This window comes from Schistocerca cancellata, chromosome 1 (assembly GCF_023864275.1).
Source record: "Schistocerca cancellata isolate TAMUIC-IGC-003103 chromosome 1, iqSchCanc2.1, whole genome shotgun sequence".
NCBI lineage: Eukaryota > Metazoa > Arthropoda > Insecta > Orthoptera > Acrididae > Schistocerca > Schistocerca cancellata.
Genome location: NC_064626.1, coordinates 683,624,545 through 683,643,645, shown reverse-complemented (window position 1 = coordinate 683,643,645; position 19,101 = coordinate 683,624,545). Strand labels below are relative to the sequence as shown.

Sequence of the window (19,101 nt, the reverse complement as noted above, 5' to 3'; positions counted from 1 at the left end):
TGCAGAATCGCTGCTTTATTGTGTGCTAGATCTGAACCACCACACTACGGCTAATCAGTATACACAGGGCGAGTCAACAAGGACTTTACAACTTTGAAATTATATAGAAATTTATTGAGGTGAGGTAACTTAAGAGTCAGTAGATGTATCATTTTGCAGCAAACCACTTGAAGTTTGATTTACGTAATGCGTCAATACCCCATTCCGCCACCAGGAGCGCCAGCGTAGTGCACTGTTGAAATAGCTACTTTCACTGGGGCGGAGTCCGCCCCTGGTAGCTGAGTGGCCAGCGCGACGGAATGTCATACCTAACGGCCCGGGTTCGATTTCCGGCTGGGTCGGAGATTTTGTCCGCTGAGGGACTGGGTGTTGTATTGTCCTTATCATCGTCATTTCATCCCCATCGACCCGAAAGTCGCCGAAGTGGCGTCAATTCGAAAGACTTGAGGTTGTTTGCTGCAGAATGATAGCCGCAGATTCTGTGAGTTACCTCAATAAATTTCTAACACTCCAGATCTGTAAAGTCCTTTTGGACTCACCCTGTGTGTAATGTTACCGTTTACGAGTGTTAAAGTAAAAGAAAATTAGCCTTGCTCTTCAGCCAACTGAATGCAAATACCCCCTTTGTCAATAATTCTGAAACGCGACACAACCATCTCGGTTTGTTATCTGCTACCTTGATTTTTAGTACATCTCTTGACTCTTACCCAGTTACACAATTCTGTAAGCAGTGTCTCTTCCCTTGATAATTATATTCTTTTCTTGAACATAGGTATGTACAATGTGAATGTACGATGAGTTATTTATAATTATAAAGAAAAACATCCATACGGAACAAGCCTGAGGAACTTACATGATTCGTGTACTTAGAGAATTACTTCAAAATGTACAACAACTGATAAACAATGATCCCATTAGCCAGTTTCATTGCCAAGTATTGTACAGACGTGCCGTTAGCTGTTCTGACGCTCCTACGTTCTGTAATCCGTTCTTTTTGTCTTGCTCTTCTTATACAGGAAACATTACCGACTATAATTTTTACAGATCCATCACACCAAAGCTAGAACCCGAATTTCTTTTTTGTTGACGCAACTCACACATATCGCTTTCTACACTCCTGGAAATGGAAAAAAGAACACATTGACACCGGTGTGTCAGACCCACCATACTTGCTCCGGACACTGCGAGAGGGCTGTACAAGCAATGATCACACGCACGGCACAGCGGACACACCAGGAACCGCGGTGTTGGCCGTCGAATGGCGCTAGCTGCGCAGCATTTGTGCACCGCCGCCGTCAGTGTCAGCCAGTTTGCCGTGGCATACGGAGCTCCATCACAGTCTTTAACACTGGTAGCATGCCGCGACAGCGTGGACGTGAACCGTATGTGCAGTTGACGGACTTTGAGCGAGGGCGTATAGTGGTCATGCGGGAGGCCGGGTGGACGTACCGCCGAATTGCTCAACACGTGGGGGCGTGAGGTCTCCACAGTACATCGATGTTGTCGCCAGTGGTCGGCGGAAGATGCACGTGCCCGTCGACCTGGGACCGGACCGTAGCGACGCACGGTTGCACGCCAAGACCGTAGGATCCTACGCAGTGCCGTAGGGGACCGCACCGCCACTTCCCAGCAAATTAGGGACACTGTTGCTCCTGGGGTATCGGCGAGGACCATTCGCAACCGTCTCCATGAAGCTGGGCTACGGTCCCGCACACCGTTAGGCCGTCTTCCGCTCACGCCCCAACATCGTGCAGCCCGCCTCCAGTGGTGTCGCGACAGGCGTGAATGGAGGGACGAATGGAGACGTGTCGTCTTCAGCGATGAGAGTCGCTTCTGCCTTGGTGCCAATGATGGTCGTATGCGTGTTTGGCGCCGTGCAGGTGAGCGCCACAATCAGGACTGCATACGACCGAGGCACACAGGGCCAACACCCGGCATCATGGTGTGGGGAGCGATCTCCTACACTGGCCGTACACCACTGGTGATCGTCGAGGGGACACTGAATAGTGCACGGTACATCCAAACCGTCATCGAACCCATCGTTCTACCATTCCTAGACCGGCAAGGGAACTTGCTGTTCCAACAGGACAATGCACGTCCGCAAGTATCCCGTGCCACCCAACGTGCTCTAGAAGGTGTAAGTCAACTACCCTGGCCAGCAAGATCTCCGGATCTGTCCCCCATTGAGCATGTTTGGGACTGGATGAAGCGTCGTCTCACGCGGTCTGCACGTCCAGCACGAACGCTGGTCCAACTGAGGCGCCAGGTGGAAATGGCATGGCAAGCCGTTCCACAGGACTACATCCAGCATCTCTACGATCGTCTCCATGGGAGAATAGCAGCCTGCATTGCTGCGAAAGGTGGATATACACTGTACTAGTGCCGACATTGTGCATGCTCTGTTGCCTGTGTCTATGTGCCTGTGGTTCTGTCAGTGTGATCATGTGATGTATCTGACCCCAGGAATGTGTCAATAATGTTTCCCCTTCCTGGGACAATGAATTCACGGTGTTCTTATTTCAATTTCCAGGAGTGTATATGACATTTGTTGTTGTTGTTGTTGTTGTTGTTGTTGTTGCATGTATTACGATTGGCATCAGTATTTAATGCGACGATGATACAATAACATTAATGCTACCTGGCACTTTCTGGATGTGCAGTAGTCACATAAATACTCACAGTTTAATGGCTGAAGGTCTTGTTGTTATCTACTAATGTTAGCTACTTTACGACGTGATAGAGCCAGTCATTGCGTTTAGTTCATGCTGCAACTCTATGCATCTCGTTGAACAAAAAGAAAATCAATCAGTTTTTAAGGAACTTCACCTTCTACTACCATAACTGAATTCCTGGATTCCTCCCAAAGGAAAGAAAACGAGCAGCATGTGCCTTCTCTCCCTCGAACGGGCGGTGCTTGCGCGACACTGATACAGTACAAAAATTAGTTCCGTTCAAAATGCGGTGTACAAATTCCATACGTTCTGGCATTCTAGGATATTTTTGAATACAAAATTACTCTATTGTACTCATTGGGGAAAATTAGGGGAAAATTATCCGTAATGTGTGGTTCCCAATGCTTCAGAGGTTGGAACAAGCGGCAAGGACGGTCGAGGTGCACATGTAGTATTTTTAGAGACTCTTTAAGAGTGCCGTATGTTAGACGTTAAAAATTACTGTATCATCATAGCGATCGTTCTACGTTACTAGTGTGCCAAAGAAGTAATATTACGCTCAAAACTAGCTGCAACGGGAGTGTAAGATTTTAGAAACGAGCGCTAGTTGGCGCCATTCAGATGTGCCACAGCTATGGTTTGACGTTTTGACATTTGTTATTGTTCTAGGAATGGCAGCTCAGAAATTGTCCGAGTAAATTGTATACAGTGATGGCTTGAGGAAATACTATTACGAGAAAATATTTTCTTAATTTTCTACGATTCTCTAAAGGCGTAATTCAGCAACAGCCCCTCGAATCTCTTCGTTCAGATTTTAATAGTTGCGCGTCTTTAGAATAAACTTTTCGGTATTGGTTTGCAGAATCTATAAGCGGTCGTGCTCCCGTCTTCGATCAGCAACGACGCCGTTCGCAGCATGATTGAAGAATCTTGCCATGAGATACACTAAAGACTGCAGGAACCTATAGCCACGAAACTGGTCTGCCCACATGGACTCCGTAAAATCTGACCGAAGCCCAAAAAACACATTCGTGTCAACTGACGTCAGGAAATGTTTAAAAAATCCGACCGAATAAATGATAAATCCGTATACAACACCGTAAGAAGAGACAAAACTTCAATATGTTCGTACGAACTGGAAACTAAGCATCAGTCAGCATGTGGGATGCCCCAAAGTGGACGTAAGCCATCAAAAGTGGTTCTTTGCTTATATATGACATGTCACGACGCTTGCGTTAGGGGACTTTAGCTAGAGTTTAACGCTAAATGCTGTAAAACAATTTGTTTGCCGTAAGTCATCAAGGTAATCAAGAAAAACAGAAAGCGCCGCATCATTTTTCATCATGACAATGCTGGTAGTCTGGTGGCATGTCAAACAATTGAATGACAGAGGAAGACAGCAGATCAAAGTCTCAATGGACGTATTTATCTGTATTTTTTTATTTTACACGTCTAATTCCGTGGGACCACATTGAGGTCATGGGACAAATCATACTTGAAATTAACATCAGAAAAGTAATAACAGATAAAACAAAATGTATATGAATTCTCTGCAAAGCGGCAAGTTAAACGCTTTCATTAGATTAACTAACAGTATAATATGGGGATTAAATTCTTTTCAGGCACTCCCTGATGAAACAGAAGTATTGAGTCAAGAGAAACCCTTCGCTGAGATTTTTTGATACTTATGGCAGCCTACTGAAATGGATGCAACAGAATACTACACGTCTTTCCGCCCAAGTCAAGGAAGTGCGATCCAAATGCTGGTGTTCTACCTTTTATTAAGTGAGTGACAATGGGTAATTCTTGAGCATAAGCTTACATTGTTAATAACAAACGACTTTAAAGATAATATATATTGAGACTGTCAGAATTCCCAGACTGTAGGTGTTGACGACGAGAGGTTCTCTTACTTACGCCACATATTGCTCAAACTTCCCGTTTCTGGCCCAAAAATACTCTTTGTGAATGGGAAGAGTTAACCCAGAATATAGTATCACGCAGTTTTTTCGTGTCAACCTTCGTCTTTTTTCAACCAACACAAGTTTCAGACGATCCAACAATGAAGCATAATTGTGTTCAGTTGTAGTTCTGCATTTTTCCAAGTAATGTAAGGGGTTATTCTTTCAGAATCCCAAAAAACAGTGACAAATCGGAGTTGTCTTAATGCACTTTCACCAGCCTTTGTCCAGCGTCTTGACTTCCATGTTGTCACTGGTGTGTGATGATGGATCCGGGTTTCATCAGCAGTCACTAATCGACGCAAAAATGCATTGCAGATTGCGATTTAAACATTGCCAGACGTTGTGTTGAAATTTTGTGCCGGATGCGCATTTGGTTGACTGTGAGCAGTCGCGGCACCCATCTCACGCACAGCTTCTTCATAGCCAATCCTCCATGCGTGATATTATGCACGCGCTCAGTCGAGATGCCTACAGTCTCAGCAATTTCATGAATTTTTATTCGGCGGTGTCCCACTACCATATCACGGATCGTGTCAATGGATTGCTTTCTGGTGACCGCAGTTGGACTAAAGCCCTATGTCAGGGCTTTCAGTTGGACGGGCGGAGCGCGCTTCGTATTCTGTTGTGTAACTCCCAGCTACTCTACTTCAGCTGGCAGCAGATATGAGAGAATATCATAAATAATGAATACTAATTGTTTTTAACTAATTTTTTCTATTTATCACTATAGTCTTTCAGCATAGTCTCCCTGTTTCTCTATGGCATAATCCCAACGTCTCGGAAGCTCTATTATTCCAGCCAGGACACAACTTCTGTTCATCTATAGAATGGCTCGGTTAAGAGTGGTAGAAAGCTCTTCCAGATAAAGATAACGATGTCGACGCATAGGTTTTTTCAACTTCGGGAAAAAGTCGAAGTCTGGTGCACTTACATTCGGGTTTGTAGCAGGATGGCATCACTTCGCAATCGTATTCGCGCAGTTTTTGAGCTACAGCATTGCCGATGTGCGGACAAACATTGTCGTGGAGAATTATTGGTCCAGCATCGAGCAACTGAGGTCGGGGTTTGTGCATTTTTCTGTGCAGCTTTTGCATGAAATAACGATAATACATTGCTGTGAGATTTGTTCCACTCCGTACGTCATAATGATGCTTTGGTTATCATAAGCAAAAATCACCATTTCCTTGAGTTTTGATTGAGCACTTCGAATTTTTTTTATACGTGGAGAATCTGGAGCTCTCCACTCTTTGGACTATTATTTCAACTCCAGTTCAAAGACTGCAATGAAAGTTTCATCAGTACCGACAATTCGATGCAAGAAGCCTTGACCGTCACGGTCGAATCGTTGTTTGAGCAAGGTTGTGATGTCCAGGCGTTTCTGTTGCTCTTCAGCAGTCAAACAGTGTTGGACCAATGACGCAGAAATTTTTCTCTTCTTTAAATGATTTGTCACATTAAGGAATATTGATTTTGGGGAAGTTCCTCACAAGTCGCCCTGCGATCGTTTTCAAGAGCCTCTGCGTCCGGTATTTCACTTCGTTCGTTTGACGTTTTTGGGCTTATGGGTCTTTGATTATCATCTATGCTCATACGAGCAGCACGAAAACGATCAACCCAACGTGAAACTGTACTACGGGTCCGCCTTAAACTCATCACAAATCTCACTTAACGCACTGCGGATTTCTGTCGGGTTTTCGCCTCAGGTCTTCAACAGTCTTAAGTACCCGAGACCGATGCAGTGACAATTTCTGCCCCTCGTCAATTTTATGTTAGAGTACACAGCGGAAAAACTGAATTCGTGCTTCTTCCCAAGCTCCCAACTAATTTTCATTGTGCATGAAAGAATCCACATTAACACCAAGCTGTGCGTATTTTATTCATGAAATGCCCCTCGTAGCTGTTTCTACCAACAGCAGAAACTTGTGCTGCTACATAGGCGGCTGCTATGAGAGTTACGACTTACACCGTTTACACTGTTATCAGAATGCCACTTGCTGAACAAGATTTCAACCTATTAAAAAAAGAAATAAGACGAGTTGTAGCTACAACGCTACGGGTTTTAGGGACATAGAAATAAAATGTCATTCATCAAAAAGATTTGCTACATTTAGTACCTTTATGTGTCAGAATTAATAAATGGGGCAGTCTGTACTTCGTAGTTCTAAGAAGAATGGTGAAGCCGAGCAGATCTGGTTTATAAATCATTTGACTACTTAACTTGCAGGTGAACAGTTTTGCAGTCTTCGTACGTCGATTGTAGTTTCTTTCCACGCTGAAATTCGCAAAACCGCAGAAAATTAGCTCGTTCGCTGTTGTGTGTTTCATATTATGAAATGTTAAACTTACTAACATCTGTTTACATTGGTATTCAATGTATTAGTTTGGATGCAATGAATTTTTCAGCTTGCACTGCTAATTATAAAATTGTAGATGGCATCTTATGTGGAATAATTCTTGCCATTTCTTTTCATAGCAAGATCCTTTGCTTGTCATCCGCGTCACCCTTACAACACTGCGGTACGTCGACGATAGTCTACGCCTCATTTTGATTTTGTTGTCCTTCGTGACAATCCATACTGGGCTTAAATTTCAGCAAGATGATGCCCGCCCGCATAAGGCGAGAGTTTCAACTGCTTGCATTGGTGCTCGCCAAACACTACCTCGGCCATCAAGATCCCCGTGTTTCTCCTCCTTTGAGAACGTTTAGATCATTATTGGCGGGGCCCTCCAGTCATCACGGGATTGTGACGCCTACTGGACAGAATTTGATAGTATATCCCACAAGAGGATACCCAAAACTCTATTAACAACACCAAACCGAATAACTGCTTGCATATAAGGGACAGATGTAGACCAAAGCGTTATTGACTATCTCAATTTGTGAAGCTATTTTCCTTGATTAAATCATCTTATTTTTCTAAAATTTTAATCATTTGTCTGATGTTCACCACATATACCGATTTCCGTACAATTCGGATAACCCTTCGTAGTGCGTCTTTTTTTATTTTTTATTTGTGCATGCTTTCGTAGAGCGTAAATTATAGACGCATAGCTTCCTCGTGAATCAGTTTATCTATTAGTAAAAACCCTATCGAAGTCCCTGCAATAGTTCTTTTTTTTTTTAAAAAATAGTTTGTGGGATTAACCGTTACACAGACAGAAAAATGCGGCGGAGGACTTTAATGATATTTATAGATTTATGAGCATCAGCAAAGGTATTGCGCCTTCTGCTGGACAGCAGACTATCTCGCACTGAACGCGTGAATCATAGTGTTACGAAATCAGAAATAGCTCTGAAGTCTTAGGTGCTGTAAATCGTATGTGGTGAGCAGCCCAATCCGACAGTCTCATCATCTTATACTATGGCCCAATACACACTGTAACTAATACTTGAATTTACCATGCGTAAATGACCAAAAGTATATACTACAAAAACATCATTTGAACCAATCAAATATCCGTAATAACAATTGTCACGGTACCTTGAAGAAATCAGACGATCATCTTGTTAGTAAAAGTCTTACGATGTCTCAGATTCACGTTTCATTTCACACAGAAGAAACAAATACTACAATGTTTATGTAAAGAATATGAAACGGCCTGTCTGTCAACGTGACGTCTTTTACCTGCCACTCAGAATCGGTCGGGTCAACTGTTTGGCTTTAATAATGACGTAATAAATTACCTAAAAAGCGGATGGCCAGATCTGACATCCAAAACACATGAGGGAATTCGTTGCGCATATTATTTCGGTACGTTGCATATAGCAAAAAGTTTCAAATGCCATAGTTAAATAGTATTTGTTCTGCAGAAGTAACCGCGCTTAAATAAGTTATTGTATTTGGAATCGAAAAACGGAGCTAAACATAAATTCTGACTGACTCGGGAAGTGCTTTGAAGCAGTTAGAGCATAGTAAGTTGAAATAAGATAACTGTATTTATGAGATAGTGGAAGTAATAATGAAAGCCAAAGTATTACATGCCTTCGCAAAAGACAGCATCAAAGAAGGGTCCCGCTACTTACACAGCTTCCAAAAGAGGCATACGAACAATGGGAACAGTAGTGGCAGATATTGCTAAAGAAAAAGGGCTTCTCATTGACTACTGTCCAGCGCACTGTTCCAAGAAATCCGTGGTACATTCAGAAGAATATTCCGAGGAGCTATATCATTTACATGAGTAAGGTTGGAGCACGCATGTTTTTCTGAGTGTCTCCACTGCATGCAGCGAACGTCCAGAAGACGACAGATCTTAACCACATCATTGCAACATCTTGTAAATATGTTCCAAATTAAAATAAATTTTGGGAAAACGTTGCAAGAATGCAGATTCCCTTGCCAACAAATGAGTAATAACAACCTAGAAAGTACGGTTTGAAAGCACGTTACCTTGATGAAGTGGATATAAATCTGACTTACCAAATAGTGACATTTTTAATATCATATATGTATAAAATAGTTGTATACTTAACATACAGCTGTCGCCAATGACCGTAATAAGCAATTGTAATGACTTTATTGTTTCCCAGCAAAAATCCACTAAAAGTAAATTTTAAAAAAGTTCTTAGTGCGGGAAGGTTTTCGTCAGTATCTGGCGTGTTGAAGAAACTGCTGTATACGTGGAAGACTTATAAATATATCCTTTTCTTAGTCAGAATGCGGTACGAAAAAGTTTTTCGTCAGAAAAAAAGTGAAGTGAAAATAAATTTTCGCGAGGCATACGTGTTCCTTTGTAATCCATTAACAAAACAGTATCATTCAACTACTGATCTGATCTGTTACGAGGCATTTAGATCGTCAAGTAGTGTGTGTTGCTGGACACAATTCTCGTGTGGCGGACGTGAGAATAGTATGTTTCAGTATTGTACGGTATGATGAAAACAATTTATTTTACACATTTGAACATTTATGTTGCGTCACCTTTTCTGTTACGACATCAGCAGTTTTCGAACATAAAATTCTCCATTTTATGATAAATTGTATTTAAGTTAATGACTGCGGTCAGTGTACTACTACTACGCGTCTTAAAGTTGCCATGAAACTGAACTAACTTAGCAAATAAAATTTCTCTACCTTATGTTTTTCAGCCGCGGATATTGAATATAGGGGATGGATACTTCACAACTCCGTGGACGTCTTGCGGCCACTCACTTTTTTAGTTAGACAAAGTATAGACGTCGTCGTTAATACAACAGTGAATTTATGTTCGGCTATGAAATGTGGGCATCGTATACTATTTAGGCTTTTGAGAAGAACGAGGCTATTTTACCACTTAGGAAGCGGCGTGGAGTCTCCTTAGGGTATCTTCGAGAATAGTCATTTGCGGTTGACTGCAGAATGATTATGCTGCCTCCAACGTACTATTTGCGTAAGAACCGCGAAGACAAGAGAAATTATGGCTCTTTCAGAGGGATAAAGACAGTCGTTTGTCCCTCGTTCCATTTGCGAGTGGAATAGAAATGGAAATTACATGGTGCACTCTGCCATATACCATGCAGTTGCCTGGAGATTATGTACATAGATGAAGATGTGTATGCAGATGTAGGTTACTTGAGCAGAGGACATGCGATTCATCTACCATTTTCTTCCTTTCTGTTTCCTTGCGGTTCCCTTTTCCTTTCACACAGGACGAGTTGTCATCTATGTTTGCACGACGGTCTCTGAAAGGTTGGTGTCTTTTTCTGTAGTAGTACACAATTTTCTTTATATGATACTGTATCGGGAGTCCGTGACAAATTTCCACAAAGGAACTCAATCATAGGCGCACAGTGGCTGTTCCCGGCAAGAATGAGGCGTCAATTTTCGCTTAAACCGTGCGAAGATTTATTCATTCTTCGTTCCTTCTGAGCTTTTGTGCCTCGTGATAAAGCAGCAGCAAATAGCCTAGAGTGAAATTTACGAACTTTACCTCGAAGTCATCAGTGCGTGCACCTTTGTGTTATTAGGAATACTTGCAACGCGTAAGTTTCGTCACGTTTACATCGTGTTCGTTCTCTCTTCTTAGCACTACCTCACCCCTTTTTTCCGTCTTTATTGGCGTCTTTCCACCGGAGACGACAAACAAATTGTAGCGTTTACTGAACAACATTCTGCATCTACAACTATGTTCCATAAGCCATTGAACAGGAATGCTAACGATTTTTCTTTATTTCTGTCACTTAGTCGAGTAATGGTTACAGAGCTTACCGTGCAATGGTTGCCTTTAAGGTGGGTCCCCGTCCGTAGAACGAACAAAAGAATGTACGTAGAAATCTGAAGATATCAGAGGGTGTAGAGAGTGACGGTAATGTAAAATAATGGGTCTTGTGCACTCTAACGAAAGTCCGGCGTTATTGATACCGTCTGCGTGAATGTAAAATCAGGTGAACGTGTCAAAGGGAGCTCATAAATAAATTCCTATATTGCTGGATACTTAGCGGAAACTACGGAGTTTATTGTTATAACCATGATGCCATGTGAGGGACATCGAATTTCACGATGATTCTCTGTTCAGGAACGGAATTTCTGATCGTAAAAGTACCTGTGATTATGTACATGGAGTTTATAGAATGGCTGTAGTTCGTAAATGAACACGATGTACGAAGTAACTCTCGCCAACACTCATCCTCAACAGTGTTCACACAATGCTGTCGCTAGATGTATCCATCTAATGGCAACTTCTACCGTATCCTTCGCACGCCTCACACTTAAAAACTATAGTGCTGCCCGACGGCATTTGTCGCATTGTCAATCATCGGATGTACAGTACGACCAAATTCGTGTGTACCAGGACAGTAACAGGTGAAGCAGTTAGAGTTGAGAACTTGAAATGTTCGCAAAGTGTATGTAAGAAAATGGTTCAAATGGCTCTGGGCACTATGCGACCAAACTTCTGAGGTCATCAGTCGCCTAGAACTTAAAACTAATTAAACCTAACTAACCTAAGGACATCACACACATCCATGCCCGAGGCAGGATTCGAACCTGCGACCGTAGCGGTCGCTCGGCTCCAGACCGTAGCGCCTAGAACCGCACGGCCACTCTGGCCGGCAAAGTATATGTAAAAATTTTGGTTTGTACGATATTTTTTTATACCATGTCGTCTATTGTTTCCCAATGTCCGCCACACATACGTGTTTGTTATTTCGATACTGACGACGTTGAGAGATGTCATACCTTGTAAGTTCTTTAACTGTATTAATAGTAAAGTTCCTCAAGACACAGCTAGCAATACCTGTGCCAGTGATAAAGACGCCATCTTCCAACAGCAAGCTTCGTAGCAGTATTTGTCGTAGAAACGGAACACATGGAAACAAGCAGTGATGTCCCCTTTAATCTTTGTGTGGCGCCCTTGATCGATCCACACTATGGGGCGACAATTTTGGGTTGAGATGGGAAAACTGCGTAGCATTTGTGAATTTTATGATGATTGTGGCAACCTCTACTTCAGTTTCTGTCAGATGTTACTCAGTACCCTTCCTTTCTTACATAAATGAAAATGGTGGAAAATTAGGGCTTATCGCCTCATCGGTAACATGACTTACAGATACGGAGTTGAGTTGTGCACCAGAATAGGGACTGGTGTTGTCACGAGCATATCTCGACAATTACCTGAAGGAACACGTAAGAGGAGGTTGCTGGAGAGCCGGCGTGGCGTAACAGTAGTTGTTGTTGCAGCCCGGTCACGGCAGAACAGGCCGGTGGTAATTAACTGCGCCGCGCCGGCCCGTTTTTCATGTTCTCTTCGTAGTCGGACTCGCTGGCAGGCTGGAGGCGCGCACAGAGTTGCGCGGCGGGTTCCATCGCACGCCTCTCACCTCGCCTGATGAATGACTCAGCCGGCTATCACGGCAAGTGGTAGCCATTCTCGAGCGCTTCGCGCGTCACTACTGTTACCGCCGCCGCTGCTGCCAAAGGCTGCCTTCCTGGCCTGCCAGCCCTTAGCCCCCAAGATTTTGACAGATTCGCGACTTGTGAAGTAAACATAAACTACCCGCGGCAGCTGCCACTCTGTTTCTCCGTGCCTATGTTGATAAATTGAGTACCTCTGTGACAGTTTCATTTGCAACAATTCTCAAACGACTATAGTTTCAGTTTTCGTTTTACTTTCTCAAATAACGATCTCGTTCACTCGTCTCCCAGGTGCCCTATTAACTGGCGAAGTGACGTTGGACAGTTTATTAATAATGTCTTTTGTGGAACTGCTCGCGATTTTAAATCGGAACATTCTCGCGCCCGTAGAGAATCTGTTGGAAAAGTTAATTTTCTCTCTTTCTGAATAAAGTATATCTTAATCAGGGTTAATCTGTTGTTTACTCTTTTTAAAGCCGAGAAGTACATTAATTATATGTGTCGCATTCTGTGGATCCCACGAAGCATAATCTCGGGAATGTGGACAGTAGTCAAAGATGTAATTACATTTTAAGTAGAATACAATGAAATCACAATAACATTACAAAAGTCTCTAGTACTATGTAGTACTCCGTCTTCAGGCCACGTGTGGCCTACCGGGACCATCCAACCCCCGTGTCATCCTCAGAGGAGGATGCGGGTAGGAGGGGGGGAGTGGGGTCAGCACACCGCTCTCCCGGTCGTTATGATGGTATACTTGACCGAAGCCGCTACTATTCGGTCGAGTAGCTCCTCAATTGGCATCACGAGGCTGAGTGCACCCCGAAAAATGGCAACAGAGCATGGCGGCTGAATGGTCACCCATCCAAGTGCCGGCCACGCCCAACAGCGCTTAACTTCGGTGTATCCACTGCGGCAGGGCCGTTGCCCAGTACTATATAGTGCTAATTATAATTATCAAATAACTAAAAACATTAAATTTGAGCGGTTGCATGGAGGATGGAGGTATTCCTCAGTGGAGTAGGAAAGTTCTTTAATGCAATGTAAAATTCCACAACATTATCTACGCGACTTAATCTGCTCCGGTAGATTGTTGAATACATTTGTGCCCATATGTGAGTGTTCTGTGCTAATGCTAACACTTCGAAGTAAAAGTAGTTTTTGATATTAGTCTTACGTTCATGCTTTTCACTTTTTTGTGAAAAAGTTTTGGTTCTGACGAAGGAAGATGCAAAATTTTTTTGAAGAAGTCTCTGCAGGACGCTCTCGAATTAACACCAGACATAATTCCCATAGCGCACCTCCATATTCTGAAAAACTTCCTGTGAATTTAATTCTCCGAAAAACTGACTCGAGAACTCGTTGGTGAATGGAAATATGCAGAATTAACTAGTTTATGAAGTTTTAAATCAGCTTTAGCAGTGATGGTGCATACTGCAAACAGAGGTGAACTGATTCCAGGCAGTGGATTTCCCATTAAAGATTATGAGCTATATGTAGTATCAAAAACGTGACAGTACCTGGTTGCGCTTTATCAGCTACAGGCGCCACCGGTGCTTTTGTATGTTGTCGTTCGGATGCTCAGTGGGAGTTTCTTCCTGTTCGAACATTATCTGTACCTCCGGTAACATTTCTCTCTCATACTTATAACTGTACCTTCTTCTATTCAGTGCTTGTGGGAACAATTTTGGGTAAGTCGTGACGGTAGCTCAAATGGTTCAAATGGCTCTGAACACTATGGGACTTAACATCCGAGGTCATCAGTCCCCTAGAACTTAGAACTACTTAAATCTAACTAACGTAAGGATATCACACACATCCATGCCCGAGGCAAGATTCGAGCCTGCGACCGTCGCGGTCGCGCGGTTCCAGACTGAAGCGCCTAGAACCGCTCTGCCACAACGGCCGGCATGACAGTAGCCTCAGTTATTTGCTGCTTATATACACGAAGGGCAGAGGTTAAGACATTAATTCACTTTCGGAAGGAGCTGGGTCCAAATGCCTGCCCATTCACCCAGATTTAGGCTTCCCATGGTTTCCCTGAATCTATTTAGACGAATGTCGTTATCTTCCCCCTGAAGAGGTTACGACGAGTTTTCTTCTTCGCTCTTGTAAAATCAGTGCATGGGCTCAGATTTCAACGAGAACGACCCCCTAGTATTTCTGTCTTCCACAACGACTACAGTAGATCATGATGTATAGGCCTATCGCTTTTGTGACATGGTGCTGATATGTGACTGATAACGGAGAACTTGACGCCGTAGTTTTATGCGCAAATCCCTTTCAACAGAGGGGCGGCATTCTTTGTAATGATAGCACGGTCTAGATTAGGTATTTGATATATCAATATCTATTGAATTTACTCACAGTTTGATGTATCGCTAGATCTGGAATGTGCTCTGGGGGGGGGGGGGGGGAGGGGGGGACCTGCAGTAAAGCTGAATCTTAGAGAGAGAGAGAGAGAGAGAGAGAGAGAGAGAGAGAGTGAGTCTCCATCTGCCCCCTCCCTCCTCCCCCTCTAACCTTGAGCCTTGCTTATCGTTATATCTGACGATGCCTTGATTTGGAATTGAAGTCGCTTAAAAGTAAATTGGAAAATCGGCGTGTCACAACTAAACTTTGAGCCAATAGGGAGCTTGGCAAGCTCTTTGTATCCTAGAAAACGAGGTTCTGAGACACTGCTGCTTCAGTCCGCTAATAGGTTGTTACCGTTGCGATGTCGCTCGTCTATCGCACGGTGCGCTGTTCACAGCGCTACTATACTGACGGAAAAAAATCGCAGCACCAAAAAGTAATTAATGTAGAGTAATGAAATTTCGAGAATACGTTTGTCAGTTTGTGGGGTGGAGATCCATGCTTGTTGCACTTGGTCGGCCAATACAGGGACGCTTAGGGCAGGTTGTTGATGACACCGGAGCTGTCGTCAGATGATGCCCCGTATGTGCTCGACTGGATACAGATTTGGTGATCGCGCAAACAAAGACAACATGTCGACACACTGTAGAGTATGTTAGCATGTTGGGTTACAACAGCGGTATGTGAGCGAGCGTTCACCTGTTGGAAAACACACCCAGGAATGCTGTTCATAAATGGCAGCAAAAGAAGTCGAATCACCAGATTAATGTAGAAATTTGCAGTGAGGGCGCATGGAATAATCATGAGAGTGCTCCTGCTGTCATACGAAATCGCACCCCAAACCATAACTGCAAGTGTAGGTCCAATGTGTGTAGCCCAGAGGCAGGTTGATTCCAGGTCCTCAACTGACCTCGTAGCCGTATTACATGACCCCGTTCAAATTCCGTAAGATGCTGATAATGGCGTCTTTGTCGCCGTGAAAGCGTCCTTGTCTAACATAAACTCACCACGTCCAATCTCAAAGCTAACTAACGCTCCCGACTGTTAAAACGTGTATTTAAACCAGATTTACATCCTCGTAGCGGCGCTAGTAGCGCCACTCTTATGCAGCTGTCACGTAATTTGTGTAGACATTATATTTCAGATGTAGAAACACACCTGTCAACCTTCTTGGTGTTGCGATTTCTTTTTTCCGTCGGTGTATTTTAACGTTACTGTCTTCCGTGTGCCCCAGTTTGTCGCTAAGAAGATCCTATTTCTGAGTATGATGACTGTCTTCCTTTCGTTTAGTGTTTTGAATTCTTGAGCAGGGCGCTTTGAGGCAGAGTACGAAATGCACTCAACCGGTCTTGTAGGTCCCACTTCCCGCTCAATCGGAAAAGCTCGTCAATAAACTTATAGTACTTTGCTGTAAATAGCAGGCACCACTTCATCGAAAAAGATAAACTGGAATGCACAAGCCACGCTTCATGTCTTTGATGTCTCTAAGTAAGAATCGACCTTTCTGTGTTGCCGAAAAATGTAAAGTAAATGGTTCATTATTGAAGCATTCTAATACATTTTAATATAGTCTACAAGCCAAAAATAAACCAGAGAGCTTTGACGTATGATCTTTATTAAACCGCTATACTTGTTAAATTTTTCCAGCACTGCAAATTTGGATACTTATTCAGTTGCTCGTTGCATGTGTGTATAAGGATTGTCTGCTTCTGAAACCACAGTGTGCAGTAAGCAGCGTATATAATTTATCTATAACTGTGATTTCAGTAGACTACAAAGGCGCCGATATTTTTTCCGCATAATGACAAATGTCTATGTATACCTGTGAAACATTTCCAGACGAATTTTGTTCTGAGCTACATGCACAGATATATAGACATAAAAAAGGTATCTGAAACTATAATAGACGCCCGGACAACAGGGAACTGACGTGCATTGATACTATTAAATAGTGCATTGATAATGGCTTGGCACTAGCCGAAACCTAGATTTGCCATATAACACCTGCAAAAAAGGACGACTGATTGCTGTGCTGTGACGTTTGTAAATCATAGCACAGTCGCTGAGTGCAGATTACACACACATAAGGGGCACGCGTTCCTGGAAAGTGTGCGTGTCGTCGATGTGTGGAATCCAGTGATGCCTTTAAATGTCCCCACTTCCTCCAGTATAAGAGAAAGTGAGGTGATAAGAGAGGCTATATTACTGGTCCTACTCGACCAATCAATAACTGATTAAACGTTTGTTACGTTCTGTCGTTCACGGCATAGAAAATGGAGTGTTGCTTCGCCGTGCGTAAGTCACCGTGGTCTGTGGCTGGGTAATTTCTCTTAAAATTGTTGTTAAACAGCAGTTATTAGTTCTGGGAGCCTGTCACCCGCCGCACACTGGTGCTGAAGCAACACGAATGACGTGCTTGCATGATTGCTCGACACTTCGCATCTGTCCACTTTGGTTATTGTGACAGTTTGCTATTCAACTCTGTGTGAATCACACTTCATACATAAGCAAAACGCAGTCTCTGAATTGCTGATCTTCAGTGGTCCAAAGAATCCAAGAATCTATCGGCAGAATTGTTATTTGCCATGGTGGTTTTGTGGCCTGAGAGTTATGCACGCTGTCGATTGAGCAATGGCTCGTGCAGAATCGAGCACACAAGGTGTGTGGCATGTGGCTTTTTACCTTAGCAACACCATTTCACTTATTTCAGCATCATATACCCATCGCTCCTCCATATCCGGCATGCGAACAGTGGGTGTAGCACGATAGTGTGTCCTTGCCACGAATGATCCAAGATTGCTGCAACAAGCTGCAACTGGAATGCTGCGTTGAGTACGTTGGCGCTCGCGCCCTGTGTGTGTGTGTGTGTGTGTGTGTGTGTGTGTGTGTGTGTGTGGTTCTGGGAGCCTGTTACCCGTTCCTGGCCATTTTCCACGTAAAGTAATATTTACTCGCACTCCATTAATGTTTCTCTAATGCAAAAGAATGTTCAAATGTGTGTGAAATCTTATGGGACTTAACTGCTAAGGTCATCAGTCCCGAAGCTTACACACCACTTAACCTAAAGTATCCTAAGGACAAACACACATAACCATGCCCGAGGGAGGACTCGAACCTTCGCCGGGACCAGCCGCACAGTGCTCTAATGCAAGCACGGCCTCAAAATATACGTAAAGAATGGCCGGTATAAGAAACAGTTCTAACTACCAGATCTGACAGCAGCATGACAGTCAGAGGACTAAGCACAGAGAACAACCTAACCAATATAAGCAATCAACTGCAGCAAGAAGAGACAGTAAACTGTGAGGTGCTGACGCTCTGGATTTTCCCCCCGTTTTCAACAGTAGTATATGCTGTAGGAATGAGACATTTTTATTTAAACAATTTTATTGTAATTGAGTGTATTTCGTGTCACCATAGCGTAGATATACTGCTTTACATACAGTAATCACTACGAACAGGATGTACAGAAATTGCCGGCCGCGGTGGTCTAGCGGTTCTGGCGCTGCAGTCCGGAACCGCGGGACTGCTACTGTCGCAGGTTCGAATCCTGCCTCGGGCATGGGTGTGTGTGATGTCCTTAGATTAGTTAGGTTTAAGTAGTTCTAAGTTCTAGGGGACTGATGACCTCAGAAGTTAAGTCCCATAGTGCTCAGAGCCATTTGAACCATTTGTACAGAAATTGCATTGCGCACAAGGCCTTGACAGTACGCACTCTTAATGTTCATACGTTTATTGCAGTATAACTAAATTCACACTTTAGTATTAGTACACTTGTGGCGAAATTGTGAAGTATATTGAGATTAACGCGTTATACACGCAGAAAAAAATTAAGTCAGGAGTATGTGTTGAGTCCACTAGTAAATATTTAGACCATATTGTTCATACTGTTTTATATAAAACGTTTCCGTATTCTCTGTTGCGTGGTATCACATCCATACACCGAGAAATAGATGATGGCATGCTCGTCGAGACGCTCCGCTGACAGGATATCTGTGCCTTGTGTACTTCTGGTTTCTTGCGTTCCCTAACTCTAGTTAACAACAGAATACTGCGTTGTGAAGCTATGGTCATAAAATGACACTTAGTAGGCGGAGAGTGTCCGGAAATGACTGTATTTATTTTCTTTAAATTAGGCGCGAATTTTCCGTGATCTTTACTGGGCAAAGCTTGACTTAAATAAACTACGCTGAAAGTGATGCATTCTTCTCGGGTTATCAGCCGAGTGGTGGCGTCGTCTTGTCGCAACGTTTCGATGAGTTTCGTACCCATCATCTCCGC

At 43.3% G+C, this 19,101-nt stretch overlaps 1 protein-coding gene across 2 annotated transcripts in view; it reads left to right on the top strand.

Annotated features, from left to right (window-relative positions):
- Positions 1–19,101, top strand: part of LOC126184263 (DNA-directed RNA polymerases I, II, and III subunit RPABC3) — a 489,383-nt gene that overhangs the window by 263,536 nt on the left and 206,746 nt on the right. The window lies entirely within an intron of this gene.